This window comes from Leucoraja erinacea, unplaced genomic scaffold (assembly GCF_028641065.1).
Source record: "Leucoraja erinacea ecotype New England unplaced genomic scaffold, Leri_hhj_1 Leri_615S, whole genome shotgun sequence".
Lineage (NCBI taxonomy): Eukaryota > Metazoa > Chordata > Chondrichthyes > Rajiformes > Rajidae > Leucoraja > Leucoraja erinaceus.
The window spans coordinates 1-18793 of record NW_026576526.1 but is presented as its reverse complement, the minus strand read 5'-3'; the positions used below and the strand labels follow the sequence as shown (position 1 = coordinate 18793).

Below are 18793 nucleotides of genomic sequence, written 5' to 3'. Positions count from 1 at the left end.
AGTCTCGTCCCGAAACTTCGCCTATTTCCTTCGCTCCATAGATGCTGCCTCACCCGCTGAGTTTCTCCAGCGTTTTTGTCTACCTTCGATTTCCAGCCTTGGCTGTTCTTTCTTAAACAAATAAAAATCCCCCCACCCCCACTAATAATGCGCAAATGACTTCTGTTCCGGGGGGGGGGGGGACAAATAGCCATCGGAACTAATTCCAAGTAAGGCTCGCATCACTCTGTGGCATAAATGGCCCACTTACTAATGGAGAAAGGACCGTTGCACAAGATGGCCGACGCCTGTGAGAAAGACACTCACTCCCAGCGCCATCTGCAAGCAGCCTGAAGTTAAGTAACGAGCAAAGCCGGGGAGGAAAAGCTACTAACCATGAATCGTCTAGGCCACCCAAAGTTTTCATCCAAGCGACTCTTATCCCAAAGCTCGTCCCACTTGTGACGTCACCCGTGACCAGCGGGGACCATTGTTACTTCGTTCCATTTACAAGGGGGCCTCTGTGACCTCACCAAACATCAGCGGAGGGAGAGGTTGGACAACCGTATGAAAGGGGACAAACACAACGTTGTGTGGGGTGGGGTGGGGGGGGGGTGAAGAGTCAGGCCTTCACACCCCCAGGATTTCGGGAACAGATTTTCTAATTTTCGTTTAGAAACATAGACATAGAAATTAGGTGCAGGAGTAGGCCATTCGGCCCTTCGAGCCTGCACCGCCATTTAATATGATCATGGCTGATCATCCAACTCAGTATCCCGTACCTGCCTTCTCTCCATACCCTCTGATCCCCTTGGTTTAGTTTGTATACACAATCGGTGCAGGAGTAGGCCATTCGGCCCTTCGAGCCAGCACCGCCATTCAATGTGATCATGGCCGATCATCCCCAATCAGTACCCCGTTCCTGCCTTCTCCCCATATCCCCTGACTCCGCTATCTTTAAGAGCCCTATCTAGCTCTCTCTTGAAAGTATCCAGAGAACCGGCCTCCACCGCCCTCTGAAGCAGAGAATTCCACAGACTCACCACTCTCTGTGAGAAAAAGTGTTTCCTCGTCTCCGTTCTCTAAAGTTCAGAGATACAGCGCCGGAAACAGGCCCTCCCGACTCCACGCCGACAAGCCATCACCCCCCCACACACACTAACACTATCCTACACACGCCAGAGGCAGTTTATAATTTTACAGGAGCCAAATAACATAGAAAATAGGTGCAGGAGTAGAGGCCATTCGGCCCTTCGAGCCTGCACCGCCATTCAATATGATCATGGCTGATCATCTAACTCAGTATCCCGTACCTGCCCTCTCTCCATACCCCCTGATCCCTCTAGCCACAAGGGCTAATGAACTGGCCTCAACTACCTTCTGTGGCAGAGAATTCCACAGATTCACCACTCTCTGTGTGAAAAATGTTTTTCTCTTCTCGGTCCTAAAGGATTTCCCCCTTATCCTTAAACTGTGTGGCCCCTTGTCCTGGACTTCCCCAACATCAGGAATAATCTGGAGAAACTCAGCGGGTGCAGCAGCATCTATGGAGCGAAGGAAATAGGCAACGTTTCGGGCCGAAACCCTTCTTCAGTCTGAAGAAGGGTTTCGGCCCGAAACGTTGCCTATTTCCTTCGCTCCATAGATGCTGCTGCTCCCGCTGAGTTTCTCCAGCTTTTGTGTGTACCTTCGATTCTCCAGCATCTGCAGTTCCTTCTTAAACATCGGGAATAATCTTCCTGCATCTAGCCTGTCCAACCCTTTAAGAATTTTGTAAGTTTCTATAAGATCCCCCCTCAATCTTCTAAATTCAACGTGCAAGTCTTTGGAGTGTGGGGAGAGACGGGAGCACCCGGAGAAAACCCACGCAGGTCCCACGGGGGAGAACGTGCAAACTCCACACAGACAGCACCCGTGGTCAGGATCGAACCCGGATCTGTGGGCGCTGTAAGGCCACCGTGATACTGATGTTACTGGCTCCGCAGTTTTACCCAACATAGGCCAAGGATGCAAAACAACGCAGTAACTCTGCGGGTCAGGGTGCGGCACCGGACCCACTGAGTTACTCCAGCACTTTGTCTCTAGCTTCAGTGTAAACAAGCATCTGCAGTTCCTTCTTCCACTAGGCCAGAGCCACCCTCCTATCCACAAACACACATGCAGACGGGAAGGCCATACAAACATAGAAATTAGGTGCAGGAGTAGGCCATTCGGCCCTTCGAGCCTGCACCGCCATTCAATATGATCATGGCTGATCATCCAACTCAGTATCCCGTACCTGCCTTCTCTCCATACCCCCTGATCCCCTTGGCCACAAGGGCCACATCTAACTCCCTCTTAAATATAGCCAATGAACTGGCCTCAACTACCCTCTATGGCAGAGAGTTCCCACTCTCTGTGTGAAAAAAAGTTCTCCTCATCTCGGTTTTAAAGGATTTTCCCCCTTATCCTTAAGCTGTGACCCCTTGTCCTGGACTTCCCCAACATCAGGAACAATCTTCCTGCATCTAGCCTGTCCAACCCCTTAAGAATTTTGTAAGTTTCTATAAGATCCCCTCTCAATCTCCTAAATTCTAGAGTATAAACCAAGTCTATCCAGTCTTTCTTCATAAGACAATCCTGACATCCCAGGAATCAGTCTGGTGAACCGTCTCTGCACTCCCTCTATGGCAATAATGTCCTTCCTCAGATTTGGAGACCAAAACTGTATGCAATACTCCAGGTGTGGTCTCACCAAGACCCTGTACAACTGCAGTAGAACCTCCCTGCTCCTAGACTCAAATCCTCTATGGCAAGAATGTCTTTCCTCAGATTAGGAGACCAAAACTGTACGCAATACTCCAGGTGTGGTCTCACTAAGACCCTGTACAACTGCAGTAGAACCTCCCTGCTCCTATAGCGTGTGGGTAGCGTGTGGGTAGCGCGGTACGGGCGCATGGGAGTGGCGTGGAGTTGCGCGCGGTATCGCGCAGCGCTCCAAGATTCCGTTCCGCGCAAAATCTTCGCCCGCCAGTCGCGTAAATGACGGCCAAAGTGGGACGCCCCGGCGCGGCGCATCGTCTCACCTCCAACAGCAGCAGAAGCGGGCAAGCGATCGCCGAGCTCGGCCTGGGGCTCACGGCCGTCTCGGATCCGGTTCCGGATACGCCCCCCACTACTACTCCCAGAGCGGGGCCAAGACGATTGGAGATGAACACAGAATCCTGGAGTAAAACCCCCTGTCCCACGGTACGAGTTCATTCCAAGAGCTCTCCCAAGTTTGCCCTGATTTGAACTCGGAGATTTACGGTAATGGCCGCTCGTCGGTACGCGGGGCTCTCGTGGACATTTTTTATCATGTTGAAAAATCTTCACGCATCTTCCCGAGCTTATCGCGTTTCCCGAGTACCTGCCGTTAGCGTCACGAGCCGCTAAGAGACGACCCCGAGCTCCGACGTACCCGCTACGTTCATTCTCTGTCCTTACCACAAGTTTGACTTTTTTTTAAACTCGGGAGAGCTCTTGGAATGAACTCGTACCGTGGGACCGGGCTTTAACTCAGCGGGACCGGCAGCATCTCTGGAGAGAAGCAATGGGTAACGTTTCGGGTCGAGACCCTTCTTCAGAGTCTTGACCCGAGACATCGTCCGTTCCTTCTCTCCAGAGACGCTGAGTTGCTCCTGTATTTTGTGTCTTTCTTCAAATGACGTCACGCGCTCCAGACGGCTGTGCGGACACGTGATGACGCGGGCGACGGTCGCGCGTCCATCGCTACCGGCCTGTTGCGTAAATGACGGCCCAAGTGGGACAGGCCCTTCAGGTTGTGAAAGGCACTGCAGAAATCCAGTCTCGTTTCACCCTGTGAGTATTATCTGGCCTCGAGTCAAAATGAACAGCATGCGACACGTAAAGTGAGATAAACACGGGCATATGATGCATTGACAAATTAATGACATACAACAATTAAAAGGCACCCAACCAGATAAATACAAACTTCTTTTCCCTTTGTTAAGAAGCTTACAATTCAACATGAATTTTTCCCTTTCGTTCTGGACATTTTTACGGATGAATAGAAACATAGAAAATAGGTGCAGGTCATTCGGCCCTTCGAGCCTGCACCGCCATTCAATATAATCATGGCTGATCATCCAACTCAGTATCCCATCCCTGCCTTCTCTCCATACCCCCTGATCCCTTTAGCCACAAGGGCCACATCTAACTCCCTCCTAAATATAGCCAATGAACTGTGTGGCCTCAACTACCTTCTGTGGCAGAGAGTTCCACAGATTCACCACTCTCTGTGTGAAAAGTGTTTTCCTCATCTCGGTCCTAAAGGAATTCCCCCTTATCCTTAAACCGTGTGTGTGGCCCCTTGTTCTGGACTTCCCCATCATCGGGAACAATCTTCCTGCAATGAACTAGCCTCGACTACCAACTGCGGCAGAGAGTTCCAGAGATTCACCACTCTCTGTGTGAAAAAAGTTCTTCTCATCTCGGTTTTAAAGTATATCCCCCTTAAACTTAAGCTGTGGCCCCTTGTTCTGGACTTCCCCAACATCGGGAACAATCTTCCTGCATCTAGCCTGTCCAACCCCTTAAGAATTGTGTAAAGTTTCTATAAGATCCCACCTCAATCTTCTAAATTCTAGCGGAGTACAAGCCGAGTCTATCCAGTCTTTCTTCAGATGTAAGTCCTGACATGCTTTACTTGAATAGACAAGATATGCAAAGACTTGCATGGGCGGAAATCCTGGGGGGGACAGGGGGGACACGTTCCCCCGCCCCCTGCTTTGTGAGGTGGGGGACAACCCCCCCCATGTTTTGTAATCCGGACTTTATCAGACGCTTTTTAAGAGCTGAATCTGCCCGTTCGCGGGGCCTTTCAGCGCCCGGCACGGCTTAAAATCAAACTGCAATTTTTTTCTTTTTTTTCCTCACCCACAAATATGTGAATATGTGATTCTGTTCCATTCTGTTTTGTAGGGTTTTTTTTTTTTTTTTGCACAATCGGCACTTTTCATTTCACTGCACATCTCGTATGTGTATGTGGCGAATAAATCTGACTTGACTTGGTCAGCCATGATGTGAATGTGAAACTATGTGTGTCGCTGGAAAGAGGAATCCAGGCGAAACATATTACAATATACTTGGTGCCACCCTTGAAACAGAAAAACATAGAAACATAGAAATTAGGTGCAGGAGTAGGCCATTCGGCCCTTCGAGCCTGCACCGCCATTCAATATGATCATGGCTGATCATCCAACTCAGTATCCCGTACCTGCCTTCTCTCCATACCCCCTGATCCCCTTAGCCACAAGGGCCACATCTAACTCCCTCTTAAATATAGCCAATGAACTGTGGCCTCAACTACCCTCTGTGGCAGAGAGTTCCAGAGATTCACCACTCTCTGCGTGAAAAAAGTTCTTCTCATCTCGGTTTTAAAGGATTTCCCCTTTATCCTTAGGCTGTGACCCCTTGTCCTGGACTTCCCTAACATCGGGAACAATCTTCCTGCATCTAGCCTGTCCAACCCCTTAAGAATTTTGTAAGTTTCTATAAGCTCCCCTCTCAATCTTCTAAATTCTAGAGAGTATAAACCAAGTCTATCCAGTCTTTCTTCATAAGACAGTCCTGACATCCCAGGAATCAGTCTGGTGAACCGTCTCTGCACTCCCTCTATGGCAATAATGTCCTTGAAGAATCCAAACAAACCAAGTATCTTGGCATCAAATTGCAGAATGATCTGCGTTGGAATGGTCAGACTCATCGTGCAACGGTGAAAGCAACAGGTGTCCTAAACTTTCTGAAGCGCAACTTTCATCATTGTTCAACTTCTGCCAAGGAGAAGCTATACTTCACCCTGGTTAGACCTCATTTGGACTCGCAGTTGTACAGGGTCTTGGTGAGACCACACCTGGAGTATTGCGTACAGTTTTGGTCTCCAAATCTGAGGAAGGACATTATTGCCATAGAGGGAGTGCAGAGACGGTTCACCAGACTGATTCCTGGGATGGCAGGACTGTCTTATGAAGAAAGACTGGATAGACTTGGTTTATACTCTCTAGAATTTAGGAGATTGAGAGGGGATCTTATAGAAACTTACAAAATTCTTAAGGGGTTGGACAGGCTAGATGCAGGAAGATTGTTCCCGATGTTAGGGAAGTCCAGGACAAGGGGTCACAGCTTAAGGATAAGGGGGAAGGAAATCCTTTAAAACCGAGATGAGAAGAACTTTTTTCACAGAGAGTGGTGAATCTCTGGAACTCTCTGCCACAGAGGGTAGTTGAGGCCACAGTTCATTGGCTATATTTAAGAGGGAGTTAGATGTGGCCCTTGTGGCTAAGGGAATCAGGGGGTATGGAGAGAAGGCAGGTACGGGATACTGAGTTGGATGATCAGCCATGATCATATTGAATGGCGGTGCAGGCTCAAAGGGCCGAATGGCCTACTCCTGCACCTAATTTCTATGTTTCTATGTTTCTATGGACTACGCAGTTGCAGCATGGGACCCATACACAAATAAATACATTTCTTCCATCGAAGGTGTCCAAAGACAGGCAGCTCGATTTGTTACTAACACCTATGAGAGAGAAGCGAGTGCCACCAAACTTCTGGGGTGGAAGGAACCCTCTCCAAGACACACACACACACACACGTGAAGCTCACCGTTTGACCTGTTTTTACAAAATGTTAAATGGTCAGCTCGACATAGACTACAAGACCTACACCAAACCCAAACCAATTAGGAGCAGACGAGGGCATTCGATCCAATTTGTGATCCCAGCTACAACGATAGATGTGTACAGCAATTCGTTCTTCCCCCGCACAATTAAAGCACGGAATAATCTCCACCCAACTATAGTTACCCAACCAGATGCAACTCAATTTAAAGTAGCTCTTTCTTCCCAATAACCCGTTCTGGCTTAAGCCCTCCCTTCACCACCTCCACAGTTCACATTCCATTTGGAATATTTTGGAGGACCAAGAAACCAAGAACAAGGGGGGGGCTCAGAAATTGTGAACGTAATTCTTGTCGTCGGGTGCAGTTGCGGGTCTTAATTATAAGCGTTTTTTGTCTGTTACTTCCTGCCTCGGTAGATGGCTGAGTTCACTCAATAACACCTACCCGAGAACCGAGGTCCCAGGCAGGTGGCTGCTCAATCACACAGCAGCGTCAAGCACGCAGTCTCGAGAGAATCACCCACATCTGGCCAGAAATAAACACCTTACACTCATATAGCATCTCTAATTTGGGAAAAACATCCCCAAAGGCTCTTCACAGGATCGACTATCAAACACATTTTTAAATCGCAGTAGAAGCACTGGAATATTCACTGGAGTTTAGAAGGATGAGGGGGATCTTATCAACAATAGACAATAGACAGTAGATGCAGGAGTAGAGGCCATTTGGCCCTTCGAGCCAGCACTGCCATTCAATGTGATCATGGCTGATCATCCCCAATCAGTACCCCATTCCTGCCTTCTCCCCATATCCCCTGACTCCGCTATCTTTAAGAGCCCTATCTTATGAGGAAGGACATTATTGCCATAGAGGGAGTGCAGAGAAGGTTCATCAGACTGGTTCCTGGGATGTCAGAGCTCTTTCTTGAAAGCATCCAGAGAACCGGCCTCCACCGCCCTCTGAGGCAGAGAATTCCACAGACTTATAGAAACATATAAAATTGTCAAAGGACTGGACAAGCTTGTATTCACTGGAGTTTAGAAGGATGAGGGGTGGGGGGTCTTATAGAAACATATAAAATTATAAAAAGACTGGACAAGCTAGATGCAGGAAAAATGTTCCCAATGTTGGGCGAGTCCAGAACCAGGGGCCACACACACACACAGTCTTGGAATAAAGGGGAGGCCATTTAAGACTGAGGTGAGAAAAACACTTTTTCAGTTGTGAATTTGTGGAATTCCCAGCCACAGAGAGCAGTGGAGGCCAAATCACTGGGTGGATTTAAGAGAGAGTTAGATAGAGCTCTAGGGGCTAGTGGAATCAAGGGATATGGGGAGAAGGCAGGCACGGGTTATTGATAGGGGACGATCAGCGATGATTACATTCAATGGCGGTGGTGGCTCGAAGGGCCGAATGGCCTCCTCCTGCACCTATTTTCTATGTTTCTAAAGACGTACAGGTATGTAGGTTAATTAGCTTGCTGTAAAAGTAAAAATTGTCCCTAGTGGGTGTAGCATCGTGTTCGGGGATCGCTGGTCGGTGCGGACTCGGTGGGCCGAAGGGCCTGTTTCCGCACTGTATCCACAAACTAAACTAAACCCTTGACGCCCGTTCTAAACAAGAACTAGTCTGACTCTGCCTTAAAAATATCCACTGATATTGGGGAAGTATCTCACTCTGCCCCCTCTCTCTCCCCCCTCTCTCTCGCTCCCCTTTCGCCCCTCTCTCACCCTCTCGCTCTTGTTCCCATTCACTCTAGTACTCTGAAAGAGCTTGTGTTTACCTCATGCCTTTCACAATTCTCTGGATGCTTCACACAGAGGTACAGTCCCACTATGTCCCAATTCGTCACACAGTCCAGGTTCGTGAAGCACGGTTTTTAGTTTAGAGCTACAGCGTGGAAACAGGGCCTTCGATCCACTGACACCCCGCCGACCCGCGGCCCTCTCATACACCAGCAGTATCCTACACTCACTGTGGGACAATTTACAGTCTTTACTGAAGCCAAATAGCCGACTAACCTGCATGTTAGGCCAGTTCATTGGCTATATTTAAGAGGGAAGTTAGATGTGGCCCTTGTGGCTAAAGGGATCAGGGGGTGTGGAGAGAAGGCAGGTACGGGATACTGAGTTGGATGATCAGCCATGATCATATTGAATGGCGAATGGTGCAGGCTCGAAGGGCCGAATGGCCTACTCCTGCACCTAATTTCTATGTTTCTATGTTTCTACGTTTCTAAGGTGAAAAAAGGGGAAAGATTTTATAGGAATCTGAAGGGTAACTTTTTCACGCAAAGTGTGGTGGGTGTATGGAACGAGCTGCCGGAGGAGGTAGTTGAGGGCAAGGGGGTATTGCAACGTTTAAGAAGCAATTAGACAGGTACATGGATGGGACAGGTTTAGAGGGATATAGGGCCAAACGTGGGCAGGTGGGACTAGTGTAGCTGGGGCATGTTGGACCGAAGGGTCAGTTTCCATGCTGTATCACTCCACAACTCTAAGAATGATGGCATCGACAGACAAAGGACTGAGGCAGAAGATATTCAATATTACACAAGTGTCTATGTTTCTATGTCTTTGGGGTGTGGGAAGGAAGGACATTCTTGCTATTGACGGAGTGCAGCGTAGGTTTACCAGGTTAATTCCTGGGATGGCGGGACTGTCATATTTTGGAAGATTTGGTCTCCAAATCTGAGGAAGAACATTCTTGCTATTGAGGGAGTGCAGCGTAGGTTTACCAGGTTAATTCCCGGGATGGCGGGACTGTCATATTTTGGTAGGTTTGGTCTCCAAATCTGAGGAAGAACATTCTTGCTATTGGAGTGCAGCGTAGGTTCACCGGGTTAATTCCTGGGAATGGCGAGGCTGTCATATGCTGAGAGAATGGAGCGGCTGGGCTTGTACACTCTGGAGTTTAGGAGGATGAGAGGCAGATCTTATTGAAACATGTAAGATTATTGAGGGTTTGGACACGCTAGGGGCAAGAAACATGTTCCCGATGTTGGGGGAGTCCAGAACCAGGGGCCACACACACAGTTTCAGTTTAAGAATAAGGGGTAAACCATTTAGAACGGAGACGAGGAAACACTTTTTTTCACAACGCGTTGTGAGTCTGTGGAATTCTCTGCCTGGTGGAGGCCGGTTCTCTGAATACTTTCAAGAGAGAGCTAGATAGGGCTCTTAAAGATAGCGGAGTCAGGGGAGAGGGCGGGAACGGGGGTACTGATTGGGGATGATCAGCCATGATCACATTGAATGGCGGTGCTGGCTCGAAGGGCCGAAGGGCCGAATGGCCTCTACTCCTGCACCTATTGTCTATTGTCTAAACCAGAGCACCCGGGGAACACCCACACGGCCACGGGGAGAAGGTACAAACTCCGTACAGACAGCACCCGTGGTCAGGATCGAACCTGGGTCTCTGGCGCTGTGTGGCAGCAACTCTAATGACACACCGCTGTTGAAGATTATTTGCCAATTATATTTTCTCAGACGCCAGTCAGTTTTTAACATCGAACCAAGATACCCAGGTTAAGCAAGAGGCCTCTAATATCAGTCTGATATTACAGAAGGGTTTCGACCCGAAACGTTGCCTATTTCCTTTGCTCCATAGATGCTGCCTCACCCGCTGAGTTCCTCCAGCATTTCTGTCTACCTTCGATTATCCAGCCTCTGCAGTCCCTTCTTAAACACACGGCCTCTAATATTCCTCCCTTTTCCCTTCCTCCACCGATTTCTCCCTTTCTGCTTCCTCTCACCTCACGTTGAAACCTACAACATCAGGTAATGGTAGGTAGACAAAAGTGCTGGAGAAACTCAGCGGGTGCTGCTGCAGCATCTATGGAGGGAAGGAAATAGGCAACGTTTCGGCACACCTAGAAACATCGCCAGGCCAGGCTCACCACAACGTATAGGAAGGTGCTGCTGCTTGTACGGACGAGGATGGAGTCCTCATGGCGTGTGGACGTTGTCCCGCTTTGCTTGTGCCCGCGGTGAGGGTTTCGGTCAGCGTTCCGCTCCGTTCGGGCTCCCGACAAATATCTCGAGTGCAGCCTTTCCCTTGAGGGGGTGGGGGTGGAGTGGGGGGGGAAGCCAGGTGACGTAAACAATCGCCCCTCCCTCTGTCAACCGCCTTGTATGGGCGAGTGTCTCTCTTACGAAACCAATTACAGCAGCTTAATCACCTGAACCGCAGGCCTGCAGAGAATTGCAATTCACAGGCGGGTTAGGCAGCAGTGCAGTCAACCGCAGCTCCCACTTAGCTGAATGAGAAGCAAAATACCTCCTTCGCTGTCGGGTTAAAAACTCCAGGAGTCTCAGCCCCCGCCTCTCTGATTCCACCGGCATGTTGCCATTGGGGAAGGAACTGGTGCTCAGAAGAGAGACACAAATCGCTGGAGTAAAGGGCCTGTCCCACTTGGCCGACATTTGCGCCTCGTTTCGGCCCATCCAGCCAGCACCGCCATTCACTGTGATCATCCCCAATCAGTAGCCCGTCCCTGCCTCCTCCCCATATCCCCTGACTCCGCTATCTTTAAGAGCCCTATCTAGCCCTCTCTTGAAAGCATCCAGAGAACCGGCCTCCACCGGCCTCTGAGGCAGAATATCCACTGACTTGTGGCCTCCACAGCCGTCTGTGGCAAAGAATTCCACAGATGAACTACCCTCTGACTAAAGAAGTTCCTCCTCATCTCCTTTCTAAGAGACCGTCCTTTAATTCTGAGGCTGTGAAGTGACCTCTGGTCCTAGACTCTCCCACTAGTGGAAACATCCTCTCCACATCCACTCTATCCGGGCCTTTCACTATTCTGTACGTTTCAATGAGGTCCCCCCTCATCCTTCTAAACTCCAGCGGGTACAGGCCCAGTGTCGACAAACGCTCTTCATGTGCTAACCCACTCGTTCCTGGGATCGTTCTTGTAAACCTCCTCTGGACCCTCTCCAGAGCCAGCACATCCTTCAGAAACAGAAACATAGAAATTAGGTGCAGGAGTAGAGGCCATTCGGCCCTTCGAGCCTGCACCGCCATTCAATATGATCATGGCTGATCATCCAACTCAGTATCCCGTACCTGCCTTCTCTCCATACCCCCTGATCCCCTTAGCCACAAGGGCCACATCTAACTCCCTCTTAAATATAGCCAATGAACTGGCCTCAACTACCCTCTGTGGCAGAGAGTTCCAGAGATTCACCACTCTCTGCGTGAAAAAAGTTCTTCTCATCTCGGTTTTAAAGGATTTCCCCTTTATCCTTAAGCTGTGACCCCTTGCCCTGGACTTCCCTAACATCTGGAACATCTTCCTGCATCTAGCCTGTCCAACCCCTTAAGAATTTTGTAAGTTTCTATAAGATCCCCTCTCAATCTTCTAAATTCTAGAGAGTATAAACCAAGTCTATCCAGTCTTTCTTCATAAGACAGTCCTGACATCCCAGGAATCAGTCTGGTGAACCGTCTCTGCACTCCCTCTATGGCAATAATGTCCTTCCTCAGATTTGGAGACCAAAACTGTACGCAATACTCCAGGTGTGGTCTCACCAAGACCCTGTACAACTTCCTCAGATACGGGGCCCAGATTTGCTCCAAATGTGGCATGACCACCTCAGCTTTGGTGCGGTCTGTGCGTATGTGCCCGTGATGCTGCTGCCAGCAAGGTTTTTCGTTGTACTTGTGTTTCAGCATGCTTGCGGCAAATGACAATAAACTCCCTTCCATCTGACCTTGGCGAGTGAAGAATCTGCTTGACGAAGATTCAGTTTTATTTCACTGAAACAGGATAAATGCCGGGGGAAGCTACAAGGCGTGGGAGTTCCTGAGGCCTCCTTGAAGCATCAGATCATAATCCAACCCAAACCACTGCCTCTCAGCGCCAGAGACCCGGGTTCGAGTGCTTGTCTGTACACAGTTTGAACGTTCTCCCCGTGACCTGGTCTCGGGTTTTCTCCGAGATCTTCGGTTTCCTCCCACACTCCAACGAGGTACAGGTTTGTATAAATTTACCCTGGTGTGTGTAGGATAGTGCTCGTATGCGAGGATCAATAGACAATAGACAATAGGTGCAGGAGTAGGCCATTCGGCCCTTTGAGCCAGCACCGCCAATAAGACTCCTTCTCATCCTTCTAAACTCCAGCGTATACAAGCCCAGCTGCTCCATTCTCTCAGCATATGACAGTTCCTGCTAGCCATCAAGTTTCAATGTGATCATGGCTGATCATCCCCAATCAGTACCCCCCGTTCCTGCCTTCTCCCCATATCCCCTGACTCCGCTATCTTTAAGAGCCCTATCTAGCTCTCTCTTGATAGTATCCAGAGAACCGGCCTCCACCGCCCTCTGAGAGATCGGAATCGCGACGGGCGCAGCAAAGCGTGTGAGAAAAAGTGTTTCCTTGTCTCCGTTCTAAATGGCTTACCCCTTATTCTTAAACTGTGTGTGGCCCCTGGTTCTGGACTCCCCCAACATCGGGAACATGTTTCATAGAAACATAGAAAATAGGTGCAGGAGTAGGCCATTCGGCCCTTTGAGCCAGCACCGCCAATAAGACTCCTTCTCATCCTTCTAAACTCCAGCGTATACAAGCCCAGCTGCTCCATTCTCTCAGCATATGACAGTTCCTGCTAGCCATCAAGTTTCAATGTGATCATGGCTGATCATCCCCAATCAGTACCCCCCGTTCCTGCCTTCTCCCCATATCCCCTGACTCCGCTATCTTTAAGAGCCCTATCTAGCTCTCTCTTGATAGTATCCAGAGAACCGGCCTCCACCGCCCTCTGAGGCAGAGAATTCCACAGACTCACCACTCTCTGTGAGAAAAAGTGTTTCCTTGTCTCCGTTCTAAATGGCTTACCCCTTATTCTTAAACTGTGTGTGGCCCCTGGTTCTGGACTCCCCCAACATCGGGAACATGTTTCATAGAAACATAGAAAATAGGTGCAGGAGTAGGCCATTCGGCCCGTCGAGCCTGCACGCCATTCAATATGATCATGGCTAGATCCTGCCTCTAGCGTGTCCAAACCCTTAATGTATGTGCATGTGATAATAAATGTCCTTGTATCCTTGTAGAGTCTTATATGTTTCAATAAGATTTCCTCTCATCCTTCTAAACTCCAGAGTGTACAAGCCCATTCTCTCGGCATATGACAGTCCCGCCATCCCGGGAATTAACCTGGTAAACCTACGCTGCAGTCCCTCAACAGCAAGAATGTCCTTCCCCAAACTAGACTCTCTCGCGAGTGGAAACATCCTCTCCACGTCCACTCTATCCGGCCCATTCATGGGGGTGATCGGAACGTCTCACAGGATCAGTATCCAACACGGAAAACAGGGAGAGCAAGAACGGGAACACGGGAAGCGGAGATTCGGATGAGCTGAAGCTTACCAAAGGTGGAAGGTGGGACATCGGCCAGGACAACATTGGAACAGTCCGGTCTGAAAACAATAAGGGCGAGAAGTTGCTGTTACATAAGGCCGCATTTCCAGTACTCAGTTCAGTTCTGGGCACCGTGTTACAGGAACGATGTTGTTAGGTTGGAAAGGGTGCAGGGACGATTTACAAGGATGTTGCCAGGACATGAGGGCCGGAGGTTGAGCAGGCTGGGACTCTATTCCCTGGAGCGCAGGAGGATGAGCGGTGATCTCATAGAGGTGTACAAAATTGCCAGAGTGAGCAACACCGGAAATTGGAGGAACAGCACCTCATATTCCGCCTGGGCAGCTTGCATCCTGATGGCATGAATGTTGAATTCTCCCAATTTTGCTAGCCCTTGCTGCCTCCTCCCTTTCCTTAATCCTCGAGCTGTCTCCTCCCATCCCCCTGCCCTCAGGCTCCTCCTCCCCCCCTTTTTCCTTCCTTCTTCCCTCCCACCCCCCATCAGTCTGAAGAAGGGTTTCGGCCCGAAATGTCACCTATTTCCTTCGCTCCATAGATGCTGCTGCACCCGCTGAGTTACTCCAGCATTTTTGTGTGCCAACATTTTTAAGAGGTTGGACAGGCTAGATGCAGGAAGATTATTCCCGATGTTGGGGAAGTCCAGAACAAGGGGGTCACAGTTTAAGGATAAGGGGGAAATCTTTTAGGACCGAGATGAAAAAAACATTTTTCACACAGAGAGTGGTGAATCTGTGGAATTCTCTGCCACAGAAGGTAGTTGAGGCTATATTTAAGAGTGAGTTAGATGTGACCTTGTAGCTAAAGGGATCAGGGGGTATGGAGAGAATGCAGGTACGGGCTACTGAGTTGGATGATCAGCCATGATCATATTGAATATGATCGAATGGCTCGAATGGGCCGAATGGCCTCTACTCCTGTACCTATTTTCTATGTTTTAAAATTTCTAAGGTGAAGGGGAAAGATTTTATAGGTAACTTTTTCACGCAAAGTGTGGTGGGTGTATGGAACGAGCTGCCAGAGGAGGTAGTTGAGGGCAAGGGGGTATTGCAACGTTTAAGAAGCAATTAGACAGGTACATGCATGGGACAGGTTTAGAGGGGTATAGGGCCAAACGTGGGCAGGTGGGACTAGTGTAGCTGGGGCATGTTGGACCGAAGGGTCAGTTTCCATGCTGTATCACTCCACAACTCTAAGAATGATGGCATCGACAGACAAAAGACTGAGGCAGAAGATATTCAATATTACACAACTGAAAGTAAACCTGGATAGACACAAAATGCTGGAGTAACTCAGCGGGACAGGCGGCATCTCTGGGGAGAAGGAATGGGTGACGTTTCGGGTCGAGACCCTTCTTCAGACTGATGTCAGGGGAGTGGGCAGTACAGAGATAGAATGTAGTCGGAGACAGTCAGACTGGTGGGAGAATTGGGAAGAGGAAGGGGATGGAGGGAGAGAGGGAAAGCAAGGGCTACTTGAAGTTAGAGAAGTCAATGTTCGTACCGCTGGGGTGTAAGCTGCCCAAGCGAAATATGAGGTGCAGCTCCTCCAATTTGTGCGCTGGGCCTCACTCTGACAATGGAGGTGGCCCAAGTGGGACAGCCCCTTGAGGAGGGAGAGATAGATCAGCCATGATTGAATGGTAGAGTAGGCTTGATGGGCCGAATGGCCTAATGGTGCTCCTAGAACTTGGGAACAGTGGAACTAGTATGATGACTAGGGTGGGGTTGGGGGGGGGGGGGGGGGGGGGGGGTTGGTGGTGGGGGGGGGGGTGCGGGGGGGGGTGGGGGCTGGACAGCAGGAGTTACTTAAAATTAGTGGGACCAACGTTCATACCGCTGGGGTGTACGCTGCCAAAAAAAAACAAAATATGAGGTGTTGTTTGATTCATATGAAGGAGTTTCATATGAAGAAAGACTAGATAGACTCGGCTTGTACACGCTAGAATTTAGAAGATTGAGGGGGGATCTTATAGAAACTTACAACATTCTTAAGGGGTTGGACAGGCTAGATGCAGGAAGATTGTTCCCGATGTTGGGGAAGTCCAGAACAAGGGGCCACACACACAGTTTAAGGATAAGGGGGAAATCTTTTAGGACCGAGATGAGAAAAACATTTTTCACACACAGAGAGTGGTGAATCTGTGGAATTCTCTGCCACAGAAGGTAGTTGAGGCCACACAGTTCATTGGCTATATTTAAGAGGGAGTTAGATGTGGCCCTTGTGGCTAAAGGGATCAGGGGGTATGGAGAGAATGCAGGTACAGGATACTGAGTTGAATGATCAGCCATGATCATATTGAATGGCGGTGTCGGCTCGAATGGGCCGAATGGCCTCTACTCCTGCACCTATTTTCTATGTTTCTATGTTTCTAAGGTGAAGGGGAAAGATTTTATAGGAATCTGAGGGGTAACGTTTTCACGCAAAGTGTGGTGGGTGTATGGAACGAGCTGCCGGAGGAGGTAGTTGAGGGCAAGGGGGTATTGCAACGTTTAAGAAGCAATTAGACAGGTACATGGATGGGACAGGTTTAGAGGGATATAGGGCCACAGAAGGTAGTTGAGGCCACACAGTTCATTGGCTATATTTAAGAGGGAGTTAGATGTGGCCCTTGTGGCTAAACGGATCAGGGGGTATGGAGAGAAGGCAGGTACAGGATGATCAGCCATGATCATATTGAATGGCGGTGCAGGCTCGAAGGGCCGAATGGCCTCTACTCCTGCACCTATTGTCTATGTTTCTATGATTCATCCCAGTATGGGCGGCACAATGGCGCTGCAGTAGAGTTGCTGCCTCACAGCGCCAGAGACCCGGGTTTGATCCAGCCTACGGGTGCTGTCTGTATGGAGTTTGCACGTTCTCCCCGTGACCTGCGTGGGTTTTCTCTGGGTGCTCTGGTTTTGTCCCACACTCCAAAGACGGGCTGGTCTGTAGGCTATTAGAGAGGAGGTCTGAAGAAGGGTTTTGGCCAGTTTCGAAACGTTGCCTATTTCCTTCGCTCCATAGATGCTGCTGCACCCGCTGAGTTTCTCCAGCATTTTTGTGTACCAGGTCTGTAGGCTAATTGGCTTGGTGCACTGTAAATTGAGGGTGCGTGTGGGACAGTGTTAGTGTGCGGGGTCCGCTGGTCGGCGCGGACCCGGTGGGCCGATGGGCCTGTTTCTGCGCTGTATCTCTGAACAAAACCAAGGTGTCATTCATCCCTGCCCTCAGCCGATTAGTACTTACTTCGAGAAATAGCCGAGAACATCCTATTCAAGGCTCCTAATTCCCTGCAATGCAGTCAAACTTCACAACCCATAGCGCAGGAAGGAACTGCAGGTGTTGGTTTAAACCGAAGATAGACACAAAAAGCTGGAGTATCTCAGCGGCACAGGCAGCATCTCTGGAGAGAAGGAATGGGTGATATTCTAGAAACATAGAAAATAGGTGCAGGAGGAGGCCATTCGGCCCTTCGAGCCAGCACTGCCATTCATTGCGATCATGGCTGATCGTCCCCAATCAATAACCCGTGCCTGCCTTCTCCCCATATCCATTGACTCCACTAGCCCCTAGAGCTCTATCTAACTCTATCTAACTATCTAATTCTGTTTCCCTTTCCCCTGACTCTCAGTCTGAAGAAGGGTATTGACCCAAAACGTCACCTATTCCTTTGCTCCAGAGATGTTGCCTGACCCGCTGAGTTACCTCCTTCCCAACTCATTGGGGGGGGGGAAATCGGGAATAGGTACATAAAGCTGGAGTAACTCAGGGGATGACGGCATCTCTGGAGAAAAGGAATGGGTGACGTTTCAGGTCGAGACCTTACTTCAGAATCGGAAGTCTGGTTTGCTGGGCAAATGATTCACAAGTTCACACGTTATAGGAGTAGAATTAGGCCGTTCAGCCCATCGAGTCGACACTGCCAAATCAATCATTGCAGATCTCTGCCTCCTAATCCCATTTTTCTGCCTTCTCCCCATAACCCTCGACAACCGTTCTAATCAAGAATTTGTCTATCTCTGCCTTTGTGCAAACTCCATATGGACAAGGTTAGTTTATTGTCACAAGTGCCAATTAAGGTACAGTGAAATTCGAAATTACCAAACAGCCATACTGGAAAATAAAGCAACAAGACACACACCTACATGAAAGTTAACGTAAACATCCACCACGGCGGATTCCCCACATTCCCCACTGTGATGGAAGGTAATAAAGTCCAATCTTCTTCCTCTTTCTAGACAGCAAAACCGTAGTCAGGATTGATCCCGGTTTTCTGCCGCTGTGAGACAATATCTCCCGGGCATATGACAGTCCCGCCTATCCCAGTGGAAGCATACCTGTGTGTTAAACCTACGGCTGCAACTCCCTCAAATAGCGGTAAGAATGTCCTTTCTCAAATTAGGGCGAACAAAACCTGCCAAATAATCACACGACACGGTGTGTCTCACTAGGCATCTGTACCAATTGCGAAGGAGGACCATCTTTGCTACTAATATTCGATTTCTCTGTGTTATACAAGTGGCCCAGACAGGCCATTCGCGCTTTCTTCACTGCTTCTTGCTTTTTCTTCGCGGACCTGCATGCGACCTTTTATAGGAATGATGTACAAGGACCCCCAGAGATCCCCTTTTCCAAAACTTGACGCCTTCGATAGTAATTGACCTGCCTGTTTTTGTCCCAAAGTGGATAACTCACCATTTCCGATAATGTCACCATTTATCTCTCTCCAGAGAGTGCTGCTGTGGCCCGCTGAGTACTGCCAGCATCTTTGTGTTTCTCTCACATCTTCTAT

General features: G+C 49.2%; 1 protein-coding gene across 1 annotated transcript in view; it reads right to left on the bottom strand.

The window, feature by feature from the left end:
* LOC129694310 (vigilin-like) overlaps positions 1-17367 on the bottom strand; it is a gene marked incomplete at its 3' end in the record, with an annotated part of 85359 nt that extends 67992 nt beyond the window's left edge. The window contains exons 1-2 of the mRNA XM_055631014.1: positions 17248-17367; positions 14011-14060 (exon numbers count right to left, since the gene is read on the bottom strand). The remainder of the gene's footprint in view (positions 1-14010; positions 14061-17247) is intronic.
* Positions 17368-18793: the final 1426 nt, after the last annotated feature.